The 18,447-nt window shown below is 39.1% G+C and overlaps 1 protein-coding gene across 22 annotated transcripts in view; it reads left to right on the top strand.

The window, feature by feature from the left end:
- Nucleotides 1–18,447, top strand: part of LOC125661139 (talin-1-like) — a 106,597-nt gene that overhangs the window by 11,475 nt on the left and 76,675 nt on the right. For 3 of the 22 annotated variants that reach the window (XM_056147997.1, XM_056148004.1, XM_056148011.1), the window contains exon 1: nucleotides 7,169–7,352. The exons of 15 other annotated variants lie outside the window; for them this stretch is intronic. The gene's annotated coding sequence lies outside the window, so the exon portion shown is untranslated. Of the gene's footprint in view, nucleotides 1–360; nucleotides 878–7,168; nucleotides 7,353–15,248; nucleotides 17,521–18,447 lie in introns of those variants that run through there. 4 more of the 22 variants (XM_056147999.1, XM_056148010.1, XM_056147998.1 and 1 more) reach the window with 3 other exon arrangements.

Genomic DNA, 18,447 nt, shown 5'->3' on the forward strand with positions numbered 1-18,447 from the left:
ATCCTCAGGCGTTACATTTTAAAATAGTTTTGATATACATTTGTATAATATATATATATATACAAATGTGAAGAATTGCCTCATTGTCCGATAATCAATAGGTAAACAATGAAATAAAATATGACAACACGTAATATATATTATGAATATTCCTACACAAGATGTAATATTTTAACTCGGTGAGAAACATATTGTCGCACATATATTGGTCAAGAAGAATGACACTGTGCAGTTCTCCTAAACACGAGGAGAATGCAGCTCATTATTTAATGAATTTGGTGAGGATTGGGAGAGACGTGAAGTGGCCTTTGATAAACTGCTGATGCGGATAAAATTCCAGTCATACTTTGGCCCTATCACCATTTCCCCTTCTAAACCTCTCCCTGCTCTCCGATCACTTCAGATGACAAAATTCTTAACACCATCAAGAATTTCCTCTTTTAAAGATCTAGATCAACGTTTGTAGAAGCCTTGTATATTTGACTTTGAGATGACCCCTCGGGTTAAGTTTACCTATGCTAGATCTCTGGATACAGGAAGTGATTATTCAGGAAGTGATTTTACAGGTCTGGTGTTCACTGCTGCAGGGGGTGGTTTGTTTTTACCAAAGTGAAAGTGAAACAGTAAGATCAGACACACAGGTTGACAGAACAGACACCTAGTGACTAGTTGGTAAGGGTGTTGTGTGTTTTTTTTTAACGGATTTATAACTTAATCACTGCACCACGAAAGTCAGGAAGGTGGGCAAGGAAACTGAGGTAGCTGTGATAACAGGAGACTGGTGGGACTGATTCAGTGTGTTGTGTGTGATTCAGGATGTATTGTACCGAACGTGTTGTCCGCCCCTAAAACAACAACCTGGGACAGTTTTAATCAGGTAGGGGGCGTTTATTAGTTTTAATCAGGTAGGGGGTGTTTATTAGTTTTAATCAGGTAGGGGGCGTTTATTAGTTTTAATCAGGTAGGGGGTGTTTATTAGTTTTAATCAGGTAGGGGGCGTTTATTAGTTTTAATCAGGTAGGGGGTGTTTATTAGTTTTAATCAGGTAGGGGGCATTCATTAGTTTTAATCAGGTAGGGGGCGTTTATTAGTTTTAATCAGGTAGGGGGCATTCATTAGTTTAATCAGGTAGGGGGCATTTATTAGTTTTAATCAGGTAGGGGGCATTCATTAGTTGGGTTACTGACCTCGACCGCTAACTAAGCATTCTGAGGGTGACCTGTTTACTGACCACTGAGCATTCTGAGGGACCTGTTTACTGACCACTGAGCATTCTGAGGGTGACCTGCTTACTGACCACTGAGCATTCTGAGGGTGACCTGTTTACTGACCACTGAGCATTCTGAGGGTGACCTGCTTACTGACCACTGAGCATTCTGAGGGTGACCTGTTTACTGACCACTGAGCATTCTGAGGGTGACCTGTTTATGGTATAAAATGGGGCAGTGGAGATATTGACCTCACATACCCTGAATTTTAATTTAAAGAGAAAGTACAGCGGTAAATTTCGAGATGGGATACGGTTAGTAGATAAAATACTGGTTTCCTGTAATTGGCCATTTAAAAATTCTACGACTGAAAGCGAAAGTGGAAGTTCAAATAAAAAGGGATTTTCTGTTAGAACACAAGTAAGGAATGTGTGCTGTCTTGTGTTTTATATTATATATTTAAACATCTACTTTCACAAATTATTTTGGCACACATTAATTGTATTCAAGGAATCAGGAAGACAAGTCAATATTTGTTATATTATTATATTACTGAGTGGATATATATATATATAAATAGTGTTGACCTGGATTTCGGTATTATTACCTGTATATCGGCTGTAGCTAGAGAGAGGGGGGCTGTAGGGTATTATCTAATCATGTTTACTGTGGTGTATGAATGGAGCAGCTAGTGGCTGTGTCTTGCCTTACATATGTTACCTGGAGATAGCAAGATTGTTTTTAGATGTATTAGATAAACCTTAACCATGATATTTATATAATTACCACACATATCAAGGAAGGAGGAAATCAGGTTACCAGAGTGAATAATCTCTGGGAGGGGGGGGGGGGGGAGAGTCACCATCATCTGAAGTTCATTAATAATCTGTGAGGGGGGTCGCCATTATCTGAAGTTCATTAAGGTAATTTTAGTGTTTAGTGAATACAGACTTCAGTGTTTAGAGAATACAGACATCAGTGTTTAGTGAATACATACTTGAGTGTTTAGTGAAAACAGACATCAGTGTTTAGTGAATACAGACTTCAGTGTTTAGTGAATACATACTTTAGTGTTTAGTGAATACACACTTTAGTGTTTAGTGAATACACACTTTGATGTGTGAGTCGGATGATGAATACAGACTTTGATCTGTGAGTCGGATGATGAATACAGGCTTTGATGTGTGATGATGAATACAGACTTTGATGTGATGATGAATACAGACTTTGATGTGCGAGTCTGATGATGAATACAGACTTTGATATGTGATGATGAATACAGACTTTGATGTGCGAGTCTGATGATGAATACAGACTTTGATGTGCGAGTCTTATGATGAATACAGACTTTGATGTGCGAGTCTTATGATGAATACATTCTTTGATGTGCGAGTCTGATGATGAATACAGACTTTGATGTGCGAGTCTTATGATGAATACAGACTTTGATGTGTGATGATGAATACACACTTTGATGTGTGATGATGAATACAGACTTTGATGTGTGATGATGAATACAGACTTTGATGTGCGAGTCTGATGATGAATACAGACTTTGATGTGTGAGTCTTATGATGAATACAGACTTTGATGTGTGATGATGAATACACACTTTGATGTGTGATGATGAATACACACTTTGATGTGCGAGTCGGATGATGAATACATTCTTTGATGTGCGAGTCGGATGATGAAAACAGACTTTGATGTGTGATGATGAATACACACTTTGATGTGTGATGATGAATACAGACTTTGATGTGTGATGATGAATACACACTTTGATGTGTGATGATGAATAGAGACTTTGATGTGTGATGATGAATACAGACTTTGATGTGCGAGTCTTATGATGAATACAGACTTTGATGTGTGATGATGAATACACACTTTGATGTGTGATGATGAATACACACTTTGATGTGTGATGATGAATACAGACTTTGATGTGCGAGTCTGATGATGAATACAAACTTTGATGTGTGAGTCTTATGATGAATACAGACTTTGATGTGTGATGATGAATACACACTTTGATGTGTGATGATGAATACACACTTTGATGTGCGAGTCGGACGATGAATACATTCTTTGATGTGCGAGTCTGATGATGAAAACAGGTTTCCGTGTTTGGGTGGTTGGTTGTATCTTGTTTAACGCCCCGCTTGAGAATCTTTCACTCATATGGAGACGTCACCAATGCCGGTGAAGGGCTGCAAAATTTAGGCCTATGCTTGGCATTTATGGCCATTGAGCAGGGAGGGATCTCTATCGTGCCACACCTGCTGCGACACAGGGCCTTAGCTTTTGTAGTCTTATCCAAAGGACCGTCCCATTTAGTCGCCTCTTATGACAAGTAAGGGGTACTGAGGACCTATTCTAACCCAGATCCCCATGACATGATATTTGATGTGTGAGTCTGACGATGAGTACAGACATTGATGTGTGAGTCTGACACGGACTTTGTAGTGAGTCTGACTTCTACTTCTGTAGACACGGACTTAGTAATGAGTCTGACCTCTAGCTCTGTAGACACGGACTTAGTAGTGAGTCTGACTTCTAGCTCTGTAGACACGGACTTAGTAGTGAGTCTGACTTCTAGCTCTGTAGACACGGACTTAGTAGTGAGTCTGACTTCTAGCTCTGTAGACACGGACTTAGTAATGAGTCTGACTTCTAGCTCTGTAGACACGGACTTAGTAATGAGTCTGACCTCTGTAGCTCTATAGACAAGACTTTCGGTGTGTGTGAGTCTGACAAATGATTTGAGCTGATGAGAGACTCCTGACGACCTCACTGTAAAAGCCTCAGGGTAGACACTTAGCTCTGTGTGTATCATGACAACCTTACTATGACAGGGTAGACACTTAGCTATGTGTGTGTGTCATGACAACCTTACTATGACAGGGTAGACACTTAGCTATGTGTGTGTATCATGACAACCTTACTGTGACAGGGTAGACACTTAGCTATGTGTGTGTATCATGTAAGGAAGTGAAAACTCACAGAACTAATTCTCTGATAGGTGCATAGTCATCAGATTCCTCCATCCTGAACTACAGGGTTACACAATAGTATGCACCGTACAGTGAGATCGCAGCACTTACTCCCTGACCTTATCATCCGGCGAATGTTGTAATTTTATGTCAAAATTGCAGATAACGACACCGATTACACCAGACGATTAGTGATGTGTAATGAGCTAAAAACCTCAAAATAGAATGCCGAAACAGCAGTTGTGGCCGCCATAATTGTTGCCTGGTTCCCGTCCAGCAAATGTCATCAGAGTGTTGACATTTGGAGGGCAGCAGGCAGCCGCTCGGATTCCTGGGAACTGAAATGATAAACCCTGCTGCATTTCAGATGGAATGTAATAAAAGCATAAAATATCAGTCCAACTTTCAAAAGGAAATGTAAAAAAAAATTCCCCATGAGTGCTTTATTGCGAGACAATGCTAAAAAATGATTGTTAAATTCCATGTAAATTTCCTTGACCTCTTTCTTTTTATAGGCCGAAGATATCTTGATGATAAGTGATGTACAATATTGAACATTGTGAGAGAGAAAGAAAAACAGAGTATTAAACTCATCAAATTGTGAGGTACAATATTAGAGAGAGAGAGAGAGTATTAAACTCATCAAATTCATGCAAATTTTCTTAACCTCTTTTTACATAATTAAAGGTTTTTTGGGCAGAAAGTATCTTAATGATGAGTGAGGTACAATATGAGAGAGAGAGAGAGAGAGAGAGAGAGAGAGAGAGAGAGAGAGAGAATTAAACACATTAAATTCATGCAAATTGTCTTGACCTCTTTTTACTTTATGAAAAGCTTTCATACAGCAGAAAGTAGCTTAATGATGAGTAAGGTAGAATATTAGAGAGAGAGAGAGAGAGAGAGAGAGAGAGAGAAACATGAAGTTGAGAGAGAAGTTTTAACAGTGAAGTAGTTGAAGATGTGGACCTGGAGAGGTCTGTGAACTGAGCGTTGAATGGACAGACACATAATTTTCTACAATGAACACTTGCGGGTGAAGGGCCTCTTGCTGTTCAGCCTGAGTTTTGTAGCGAGTACTTGAGTGTTTGTGGACAGGGAAGTTTTTAACTGTCCTCTTGTTTTAAGGATTCTGTCGGCTGTCTCTCACACAATTAGAACCGTCACATGATGATTCTTCAATTCAAAGAAAAACCACTTCAGTCACCCCCAGTCAGCAGTGGATTATTCTGCTTCAGTCCCGCTCAGTCAGCAGTGGAATTATTCTGCTTCAATTCGTTTGTCCTAATAAATAAAAACGTGGCAAGTTTTATATTTTTTCTTTCTTTTGAAATTTGAACTGTGTAATTGCATGTGTGAGGGGAAGTTTGTGTGAGGAAGCTGCAGTAGTGAATAGTTGATAAGAAACCCCCAGCACTTCATTGTACTGTCTAGTGATTGCGAATGTTTGGCAGTCGGTTATTTTGACGCTTTTTTACATTAGATTCATCCGCTGTCAACATTACCACATGTCAGTCATTTTTGTATAGGGATGTGATTTGACAAGAGTTTCCAAACTGACTGCTGTTCTAAACAAAATGTTAATCAGGCACTCATATACACCAAACTCAAGTTACAAAATGTTAATCAGGGACTCATATACACCAAACTCAAGTTACAAAATGTTAATCAGGGACTCATATACACCAAACTCAAGTTACAAAAAGTTAATCAGGGACTCATATACACCAAACTCAAGTTACAAAATGTTAATCAGGGACTCATATACACCAAACTCAAGTTACAAAATGTTAATCAGGGACTCATATACACCAGACTCAAGTTACAAAATGTTAATCAGGCACTCATATACACCAAACTCAAGTTACATCAGTCCAACAAGACTTACTTCTTACACTGATACAGGGGCGGATCCAGGGGGTGGGTGGGTGTGTTCTGGGGGTTGAAACTCCCCTTTTTCGTCAGAAAAGTTTGCTGAAAAGTAGGTGAAAATAAAACATTTTGAGGGTGTAATCTCTCCTTTGAAAACCAACATTAATGCTAGAACCCCCATTCAAAAATTCCTGGATCTGCCCCTGTAATATACAACAAACAAAGCGTAGATCGGGTGGTTGGACATACAGGTCTAAGACAGGGGCTTAAATTCCTGGATCCGCCACCAGTAATATACAACAAACAAGGCGTAGATCGGGTGGTGGGATCTACAGGTCCAAGACAGGGGCTTAAACTGTATATTAAAAATATTTATATTCACACAGACTAAGATATCGTGGAAGAGATGTAAAATGGCATGTAGTGGAAATAATGATCGGTAGTGAAGTTACAGAATGATGAATACTTAGAGGAAGTCATACTTGTCAATACGTGTATTGTGTACATGTGTTTGCATACGCGCTTGTGTGTGGGCATTGCGTGTATGTGTGTGGACATTGTGTGTATGTGTGTAGGCATTGTGTGTATGTGTGTAGGCATTGTGTGTATGTGTGTGGGCATTGCGTGTATGTGAGTAAGTGGATGCAGGCATGTGACGTTTTTCTAGTCTTGGTATATAAAACAAAACACAAAGTTCACAGACACTTCGTATCAGTTTGTTATAAGCTCCGTCCACTGAATAGTTAGATCCGCTCCTGTGTTTGTGATCCCGGGCTGAGTATTTTGAGAAACGTTTCCCCTGACAACAAGGGCTTATGTATTTATATGGATATAAATGTGGAGACTTGCTGTGTGTTCATCTCATTCAGTTTTAGTTCTGTGGGGCCCCAGGCGGGGGCCTCGCTAAATTAGCTATACATTACATGTAAAACGAACACGACTTCTACACAGATTTTAAGAATTCTGAAGTCAAAAGTCATTAAAATGTTTTATTGATGGCGATATGAAGTTTTTTTGCCCAGTGAGGTGTATTTGGTATTTGTGCTGTTGACAATTTTTCACCCTGTGGGGATCCCCGTCAAGTTTTTTTGGTACACTAAATTGGCACTTTGATGCATCCTGTCATTGCTAGTCATGTGACAACATTGTCGAGGATATGAGCCATTTTTGATTGAGTTGAAATTTAAAACATTGAGGCCCGATAGCCCTGCAGATGAGGCATTGTGCAAAGAGAGAGTGATGAGGGAGAAATCTGAAATAGGCAGACAGAGCTGTGAAGGTGAGTATATTAGCAGCAAAGTCTTGTCAGAGTGGCTGACTTTTAAAAATGATGTGCATGTGTCAATTTAGTTTTTATTGCTGTGGAAAGAGGAAGGAAGATAGAAATTTGTCTTGAGCTTCCAGATTTTTAAAGTTTTTTGTTTGTGCCTGGAGGAAATCTTTTTTGTTGTTGTTCATTGACCGAATGTCATTGTATCTCCATCAAAATAGGAGAAAGTGTCCTTGACACTGCAGATCTTCATCAAAATAGGAGAAAGTGTCTGTCCTCGACACTGCAGATCTTCATCAAAATAGGAGAAAGTATCTGTCCTCGACACTGAGATTTTAAAGTTGTTTTGTGATTGTGCCCAGGGAAAATATTTTTTTCTTTTGTTTGTATACTCAAGTGATATTTCATTGACCGAATCTCATTTTATGGCCTAACTTCATCTGATCTCCAGCCAGTGTCTGTGATTGTTAGAGTGGTGTGTAATACACTGTAGGCTTGTTGAGTGACTGAGGTGGAATGGAGTCAGTTTGATTCCAAAAAGGAGTGTATTTTTAATTTAAAGATATTATTCATGTAATGATGTTTTTAATTATTAGAAATGAATATCCATGAAATTGCTTTCATATTCCGGGGAGCTTGATAGCCCATTCAGAACACATGCTTGAAATGATTATACTCCCATCTATAGAACTGAGTGGCTCTTTTACTCCAAACTGCATATTGTATTGTATTGATTAGGGGTTTGAAGCCTGATATTAATATCATGTTAACTCCACGAGCCTTGGTATGTAGAAAAACAGTCCCTGCTTTAATCCAAGGCCTTCTGTCGATGTTTTAGGAAAACCTCCTCGTGAAGTTGGCTCAGTGCATTAAAGAGGTATATATGCTACACCACAGAAATTTGATGTAGATGAAAAGTGGATATGTACAACAATATTTTGAAGTTGAAAATTTTCATATTTACTTTATTTTGTCAAAAAATACAGTTTTAGTAGAAGGTAATATGCTGGACTTGAACTTGCGACCTACAGTTCAGCAGTTGGTATGCTAACCTACTGAGCTACTCGGCTTGATATTTAAGTCAAAAAGGACAAGTCAAATATTGCTGATATTGATTTTTTCATCCATGTTTTAAAAGGAAGTCGGCCATTATGACGATGTAGAGTACCTCCTTAATGTAGTGGAGGAAGGGGGGTGTGTACCAAATTTTATACTTGTTGGACAATGAAGAATTAGAAATCATAAACTTTTGGACTGTGGGAGTGGGGGTTACTTCTGGACTGAGGTAGGAGGGGGGTTACTTCTGGACTGAGGTAGGAGGGGGGTTACTTCTGGACTGAGGGAGGAGGGGGGTTACTTCTGGACTGAGGGAGGAGGGGGGTTACTTCTTCTGGACTGAGGGAGGAGGGGGGTTACTTCTGGACTGAGGGAGGAGGGGGGTTACTTCTGGACCGAGGGAGGAGGAGGGTTACTTCTTCTGGACTGAGGGAGGAGGAGGGTTACTTCTGGACTGAGGGAGGAGGGGGCCCGGGTAATCTTGATATACACCTATGTATTCTGCTTCAATTCTGCAAAAAAGGTTTGTTTTGATTTATACAACAAACTCTGTTAGGTTAATGGTGTAATTAGCAGAAGACAGTTGTGATATTCCGATTCCTAGGAGAGATATTGAAAATGCACAATGACTGCACCCAGCTGTGTAAGAATGACTGCTATAGAATGACCGCTGCTGGAACAGTCAGGACAGGCAACAGCACTGACTTGACCTCATTAATGGGAAAGTTTTTTCAAAATTCTTGAAAAATAGAGGAGAGAAAAATGAAAGAGAAACAAAGGAGAAAGATGAAAGCAGACTAGTTGTATTGATTCAGCAAATAAAGCTCTGTTTAGTGGTAATTGGGGGTAATTTGATAACAGTCCTCCTCGGAGGATCCTATGTTAGAAGAGGGACAAGCTTCATCCATTTAAGTGGGTTTTTTTTTTTTTTTTTTATCGTAGATCGACATTGATTTCTGAAGTGAGAGTCTGCTTTCTTAATGCCTTTGTTTGTACAAAGCCCATTATTACTGTTACGAGAACACAATATCACTTTAGTGTGAGGTATCCCATGTCGTATAAAACAATGCACGTGAAGATGTACATTTTGTTTGGGTTGAATTCAGCAACATGTTGCCAATAGTACACTCACTGACAGGAAGCTTGTAGAATATGTGTCAGTCTGTCGGGAACATAGGAGAAATTTACCTGTTGATTTTAAAGGAGTTTTACATTAGCAGTAAATTTGGATTCACATAGAGCCTCCAGACGTATGCAGGACCTCGAGATTTATGTAGGACCTCCAGATTTATGTAGGACCTCCAGATTTATGTAGGACCTCCAGATTTATGTAGAACCTTCAGATTTATGTAGGACCTCCAGATTTATGTAGGACCTCCAGATTTATGTAGAACCTCCAGGCTTATGTAGGACCTCCAGATTTATGTAGAACCTCCAGATTTATGTAGGACCTCCAGATTTATGTAGGACCTCCAGGCTTATGTAGGGCCTCCAGATTTATGTAGAACCTTCTAATTCACATAGAGCTTTCCCCAATTTTTTCTCCCGAGTTTCCTCGGTACATATTTTTGTGCTCTACTAACATAAGACTAGACGTGTGGTAACAGTAACGGGAGTCATTGTCCTCCCCTTCATTAAAGTCAAATTAATGTAGTAATCCTTTTCTTTACTGCTAACAATTCTCTCTGTGTATTTATATTACATTTAACTTGATATTTCTGGAGCTGTTATTAGTGATTACATGTAATTGCCTTTGATATTAAAGTCAAACTGTACGGGTTGTTTTCCCCCTGTACTTTGTGGAATTCTCTCTCTCTGTCTCTCTGTCTCTCTCTCTCTCTCTCTCTCTCTCTCTGTGCCTCTATTACATTCAGACTTAAGTGGTATGACTGTTCAGTGGTAAATCAGAATCACATGATCATCATGTGATCAATTTACTAATCTGAACTGACAGGCACGATAAATGACCAGATTGGATGATGAGGGGGGGCCCTCTGACTGCTCCATTTAAATGGTAATGACCTGTGGTAATGGGCAGCACTCATGCAATGTTTAGCGGGGTAATAAGGGGGACTTAGCTAGACTAGATGCAGGAATTAACTGTGTGGATTTATTAGAGTTGAATAATCAGGGGGATATAACGAGATTCTGTGTTAACATACAGTGTTGTGTAGCTCTCTGTCATTTCTCTCTCTGTCAGTGTACACTGTGAACTGTGTGACTACATGCTGTCATCTCTCTCTCTGTCAGTGTACACTGTGTGAACTGTGAGACTACATGCTGTCATTTCTCTGTCAGTGTACACTGTGAGAACTGTGTGACTACATGCTGTCATCTCTCTCTCTGTCAGTGTACACTGAGAACTGTGTGACTACATGCTGTCATTTCTCTGTCAGTGTACACTGTGAGAACTGTGTGACTACATGCTGTCATCTCTCTCTCTCTGTCAGTGTACACTGTGTGAACTGTGAGACTACATGCTGTCATTTCTCTGTCAGTGTACAGTGTGTGAACTGTGTGACTACATGCTGTCATTTCTCTCTCTGTCAGTGTACACTGAGAACTGTGTGACTACATGCTGTCATTTCTCTCTCTGTCAGTGTACACTGTGAACTGTGTGACTACATGCTGTCATCTCTCTCTCTGTCAGTGTACACTGTGAACTGTGTGACTACATGCTGTCATTTCTCTCTGTCAGTGTACACTGTGAGAACTGTGTGACTACATACTGTCATCTCTCTGTCAGTGTACACTGAGAACTGTGTGACTACATGCTGTCATTTCTCTCTCTCTGTCAGTGTACAGTGTGAGAACTGTGTTACTACATGCTGTCATTTCTCTCTATCAGTGTACAGTGTGAGAACTGTGTGACTACATGCTGTCATTTCTCTCTATCAGTGTACAGTGTGAGAACTGTGTGACTACATGCTGTCATTTCTCTCTATCAGTGTACAGTGTGAGAACTGTGTTACTACATGCTGTCATTTCTCTCTATCAGTGTACAGTGTGAGAACTGTGTTACTACATGCTGTCATTTCTCTGTCAGTGTACACTGTGAGAACTGTGTGTTAGACATGGGGATATTTAGGATGGACATTGTTCCATTAAACTTAGAATTGTTTCACAAGTTCAGGATGTGACTTCAGACCTGTAACATTGAGACAAGCACGCAGGGATGTGATTTCTCCTCTCTTTAGAGGAAATCCTCTGATTGGCTCAATTTTTGAAAAAATGAAACACTCTGGGTTTGATCTAAAGTGACAGAAAATGATATTTTTCCAGGTAGGGTGAGGTGTTATCCTCCCCTTTTCACCATTTTTCCTCTGATATCTTAGGAATTCAGTCACATCCCTGATCTTGGTTTTGGTGTCTTAATAAAGTTCAGTACATGTTGGGGGTTCTGCTGGGGAAAAAGTCAGGTTTAATTTTGAGGTATTTGTCCCAGTAAGAGTTTTAATTATAAACAGAGTTGTTTTTTTTTTTTTACTGGAGATTCAGTGGAAGACGTGCTGAGTCCTAGATATGATTAAGGACTGTGTGAGCTATCTTGGGGCAACATTTGGTAGTGGAAGACGTGCGGAGTCCTAGATATGATTAAGGACTGCGTGTGCTATATTGGGGCAACATTTGGTAGTGGAAGACGTGCTGAGTCCTAAATATGATTAAGGACTGTGTGAGCTATCTTGGGGCAACATTTGGCAGAGGCCCTGCTTTCTAAACAGGCGACACAAGGTTTTGAATTTAAATCTCTGCTGGGTCAAACTTGAGATTACAAAACTGTTAGCAGCTGTTGACTTCACCAAACACTCAGCTACTAACACCTGGCGAAGATTGAACAACACCTGGCCAAGATTGAATAATGCCCGCCCAAGATTGAATAATGACCGGCCAAGATTGAATGATGCCTATTGAAGATAGAATAATGCCCAGTGAAGATTAGATAATGCCTAGTGAAGATTAAATAATGCCCAGTGAAGATTGAATAATGCCCAGTGAAGATTAAATAATGCCCAGTGAAGATTGAATAATGCCCAGTGAAGACTGAAGTAAGGATATGTAATTCACAGTGAAGATGAAACTGTGATATTAATGATTTTGTTATAGAAAAAGGATAGATAAATAGACAATTAAACCCGCACACTTAGTCAATTTTGATCCCCCATCTAATTCTCATATGTGTCATTTAATCATATAAAATCACACGATTTGAAATTCTGAACACATTTTTCTGAGAGCGTGAATCGACCTCGAAGTTTAGGATTCTACTTAGGAGTCCATGCACTTGCATTAAATGCAAAGTCACATGACCAATTTGAATCAAGGGGAGGGGGGTCTACTAATCTTGATAAGACTGTGATAAAGATCGACTTGGTTCACCATTAAATGTTCAGTATTTGATGTGCTAATGCATGTAATGAAGAAGACTGTGCAGAAACATTGAATAATGCACACACAGGGAATATTTATCTCTACTCTGTATTATCAGTAAAATAAGTGTCAAAAAAGGAGATATAATGCCTATATATTTACCTTAGATTTGAATTTTACTTTTGTTCATGCCCTCTTGGGGGACCTATTGTTTTTGAGTCCTCTCTGTTTCAACTCATAGCTTTAAATGATGTGCATTCTGTGTAACAAGACCTTTATTTTCATACCAAAGTTTTGGTGTTTGACTTACTTTTAAGAAAAGTGAACTCGGGCAGTATCCGTTGAGCTATTTCGGGTAGGACTTTTATAGTTTGTGTATATAGATTCATTTGATACCATGATCTATATCCTAGTAACTTATGAACAGTGAGTGATAAGACTCTTGATTTTATTTTACTGAAGGCTTTGACATTCAATGTGAACTCAACCTCGGCTCAAGTCTAAAGTATAGGCGTGGCAATATGAGCTTATGTCATCGTCATATGTATGAAATATTAATAGCCCTGTCATGTGACAGGTGCCATGTCGTAATTACCATGTCTGTTGATCCGTCTGTACGTCTGTCTGTCGATCCATCTGTACGTCTGTCTGTCAGCACTTTGTATGGCATACGAAGTTTCGTTGGGAGGATTTTCGTAAATTTTGTACAGAATACTTGGGTTAGACAGGGGATGACCCCTTTTGTTGGGAGGATTTTCGTATGTACAGAATACTTTGGTTAGGCAGAGGATGACCCCTTTTGTTGGGAGGATTTTGTACAGAATACTTGGGTTAGACAGGGGATGACCCCTTTTGATTTTCAGATTTATTGACTGTGTTGTCTGGAGTTGTGAGACTTTGAATTTTTCAATATTAGTAAGATAATATCCTTATCTATGACACACAATATTATAGTAAGATGACTAGAGAGGATACACACAGAATTTAACGGTAATGCTCAGATTATATCGAGGAAAACCCCGTCTGATTTACAGATTTATCCGTTTTGTTGTGACGGAGTTACGGGACTTCAAATTTTCTACATCAAAATATTCATTGCAGCTGACTTGTCATTTCTCTAGTTTCACTAGCCCGGTGTAAAACACCTAAATTAGACTCGGAGACGCTGAGGTGAGAAATATACTCCTGTTTCTAAAGAAAGGCATTGGCCGCCGTTTCTAAAGAAAGGCATTGGCCGCCATTGTAAGTGAGAATTTGACTGACTCCAGCAGGAAGTCTTCCGTAACTGCACACCACCGGTACTTGTCGGATCTGTGTGTGAGGGCTATGTCATTGTGAAATTACACAAATAAATTTCAGCACTTGGAAGCCACAAGGAGCGCTGTTGTTTCTGATGATGTTTTGTAGTGTGTAGAGCATATACCCATTGTAAAACGTGATGACTTCGCTGAAGATGGCTAGAGTGTTGTTATGTAGAAAACTTTGAAGTATTGATGCTTTTAATGAGAGTTGTTTTAATTGAAAAGAGACAAAGAGTTTCTTAAATTAGCGCACATAACAAGTGCACTCTTAAAAGGAGCGTAATAGACTAGAATTTCTTGTAACAGTTTGATGCTGTTTAGGGGCCGTCGCTCAGGCTCGTACTCCCCGAGTACAGAAATGGTGTCAGTGGAGTGACAGAAATGACAGACACTTAATGGTAGCTGTGAATATAGAGACTAATAGAATCCTTCATTAGTACGAGTGTGGGATAGGGAAATTCCACCGAGGGGACAAGATTCGCAGTCTAGGACGAGGCTTTGCCGAGTCCTAGACAGCGAATCTTGTTCCAGAGGTGGAATTTCCCTATCCCACACGAGTAAATAATGAAGGATTATTTTTCTCACATTTTACCTACAGTTTAGTGTATAAATTTAGGAGCTTTGAGAAAATTCTAAATTATCAAAATCCTCATTTGAACTTTGATGCAAAAACTAATTAGATAGGCAGAAAGAGCATACCCGAAAATGGTTTACACTGTAAGTGTAAACTAAAAAACCCAAGGTTGTCCGCCAGAAAGCTATATAAATTAAAATTCAAAGATAACAATGCAAAATATTTTTACTTCACCGTGTAACGTAAATCATAGAAAATATATGACGTCACAATCAAATGACGTCGCAACAGTGTGAGACAGAAAAATCTCACATGGCTGTCTCACATGGGTAAAGTCAATCTCACACTGGTGATTATGTGAGAAACTTCTGTCTCAGTGCAAGCTGATGAAAACTGTTTATTGTCTACAGGGCCAAACTTTGAACAACTGGAGATGATTTTTCCGCGTATATTACTTTGTACTAGTATAACGCTATATGTGGTGTGCATTGTGCTGATATAACACTGTGCTGATATAACACTGTATGTGGATCCTGTGGGGACCCGGGTTAGAATAGGTCCTCAGCACACACACACACCCACCCACCCACCCCCGGATCTGGGTTAGAATAGGTCCTCAGTACCCCCTTGCTTGTCGTAAGAGGAAACTAAATGGGGCGGTCCTTCAGATGAGACCGCAAAAACCAAGGTCCCGTGTCACAGCAGGTGTGGCACGATAAAGATCCCTCCCTGCTCCAAGGCCATAAGCGCAGAGCGTAGGCCTAAATTTTGCAGCCCTTCACCGGCATTGGTGACGTCTCCATATGAGTGAAATATTCTCGATCGTCAGTTAAACATTCAATCAATCAAACACTATGTGGTGTGCATTGTGCTGATATACTGTACTAGTATTAACACTACAGGTGCTCGGTTTTTCTGTATACAGTCCGGCTCAGCTAACATTTTACATGATTACTCGGCTAATTGTCTGTATAATATACTTTGATAATTGCCCGTAAGAGGTAGAAACTACCAATCCTAATGTCCCTATATATATATATATATATATATATATATATATATATATATATGTATATTGTAGTAGGAAAAAGCATTGCTGGAGACAGCGTATTGTTACACAATGTCTATATAAGGTCTCCTAGAACAGACGACAATTACACAGCGTAGGATGGGCGGGGCTTCTCTAGAAGTGTGGTCCTCAAAGACTTGGAGCTCGTACAAGTGCATCAATATTTAAATGCCTCCACAGCCTAATCCCCCACATCTTGCCAGATAATGTAGGCTGGGAATTGGGAATGGTTATATTGATGACAGGGAGTTTTGTTTTTTTTAATGGAGGAATTTGGAATTTTTAGAGAACTGTCACCTGACCTAAAAAAGTGTGCAGTGACGAACTTAAGTATTTGTTCTCTGTGTGTTAATATTCAGTGTTTTTTTTGAGTACTTTCACTTTGTGGAGCATTTGAACATGGATAATATGCCTTGTGTTTATGGTAACACTTTTTACTTTGTCATTTTGTGATTTCTTTCTGGATGATTTTATAACAACCAAAATTCCTGCTTACCGAGAATCATATGGAGTCAACAGGATTAAGGCAATCTGAACGACATCATCACATTACGTGTTGACTGCTGATATAGTCAACATAAAAACCACTAAACATAAAACTACCAAAGTATATATTGACTGCTAAAAAAGTCAACAAGAAAACACCAATTTGAAAGTACATATTGACTGCTAATAGTGAAGAGAATTTAAACCATGCAGCTACACAAATTGACTGCTAATGGAGAAGATATACTGAAATATCTTGTAAGATTTTTGTGAATGACTGTTCACAAAATGCTGATAGGATGCAGCACTCCGGCCTCATTGATTTTATTCATCATGGGAATCACCATATGGACAATAAAAGAACGGGAGAATTCTGGAGAAAACGGTCCCCGGTCGACATTTACAGAGTCCAAGTTATTAGCTGGGGACCAATGCTAATTGTGCATAGAACAATTGACATTTATGTAAATGAGAGGCTGTATAGAGAGCTGAGTATTATATTTACCCCGGCTGTTTTGTGGTTTGGCAATATGATGTAGTGAGGAGATGGGACAGGATTGATTTGGGTGACTCGGTGGAGTTCTTTGCTGTAGCTGCTACAAGGGATAGGAGCGGCTTTTTATATGGAAAAAAAAGGGATTTTTTTTTTAAAATGAAATTTTTGATACTTTGTTGTTTAAGTAGTGATTGTTGTGACATTTGTTGAGATCCTGATTGTGATTTCTGCTAATCTGTATGTGGACTTGTGAGTTCTACTAATCTGTATGTGAACTTGTGAGTTCTGCTAATCTTTTCGTGGACTTGTGAGTTCTGTATGTGAAGTCGGACTCTCAGAGTACAGGTAGAGATGAGAGGCTACCAGATTTGTACCTCATCAGGTGGAATGGAAATTATGGACCAAAAATAATTATGATGGAGTTAATTTAATGTAATTGGAATGTAATTGCATCAAAAGTCTGACTTATATTCAGAACGAAGTCTGGCTGCCTGCTGCAGTGAATTTATCATCGGGGAAAAACAGGACAGGGATATTTGCAGGGCATGAAATTTAATCAAATAATATATGGGATGTTGTAGATATTTTTAGAGTCTGCAATTTAAAAGATGGGATTTGTTGAACAAAAGGTTGAATTAGAGGCAGTTTTTTTTTTATTGTGCGGGTTGGCGTTATTAAGGATGGTGTATCTGATGGCTGTTAGGTTGATGGGTTCCGTCATAAACTATCGGAGAGGAATTGGGTGATTGTTTTGGTGTTGGGAGTGAACAGGTTGTACAGTGTCTGTGACATATGTCCGTCATCAAGTGTCAGGGAGATAAAAAAAGGTAAAAATCAAATAAAAATTCTTAACTCCTCTTTGTCTGTAAATTGAGACGAGCTTATGCTGATAATGGTATCATTTACATTTTCTTTGATAAGAGGCTCACATTTGTGACTATATATATATAAAAAAAATGTTGTCCTTGAATGACCGTTTTATCTGTGTGGTTTAATCTCCTGACTGCAAGGCACATAGAATATGTTACTAACATTCTCTGTATAAGCTGTGAAGTGTATTAAACTTAGAGCAGGGACACTTAAAATATGTTACTAGCATTCTGTAGGCTGTGACTTGTACTGAACTTAGAGCAGGAGGCACATAGAATATGTTACTAACATTCTCTGTATAAGCTGTGAAGTGTATTAAACTTAGAGTAGAGCAGGAGGCACATATAATATGTTGCTAGCATTCTGTAGGCTGTGAATTGTACAGAACTTTAATAGTTCAGGAGACTCATACAATGTTACTAACATTAATTCTCTGTTAAAATGCCAAAACAAGACGACATAGACCTCATCGAATTGGCTTAGACTGCAACATTGAAAAAAGAAATTAACACAAATTTAAAACATTTTTATTTTACTTTTAATGTACTTAAAAAGCATATTTTCTTTCCATTTCCATAACAATGTCCTCCTTTCCTCATAACGTTTATCAGACGTCGACTTTTGGGATAACTATTGCTTTAAACCTAGAAAATGGGCATAGACAATTTGGTCTATCTCAATTACAGTTGGCATAGACCGGTGTGATTTGACATAGACTCAGTCTATCGGTCTATGGTTTAACTTTTGAACACTGTAATATTTAAACACTGTTTAAGATTTGCTTATAAATGGATTTGTTTTTAACTCTGTGAGGACATGATTTGAAACATGATGTGTGTGTCTGTTTGTGAACTGCACTGATTGCTGAAGGGAACTATGACACA

The sequence above is a fragment of the Ostrea edulis genome, chromosome 8 (assembly GCF_947568905.1).
Source record: "Ostrea edulis chromosome 8, xbOstEdul1.1, whole genome shotgun sequence".
NCBI lineage: Eukaryota > Metazoa > Mollusca > Bivalvia > Ostreida > Ostreidae > Ostrea > Ostrea edulis.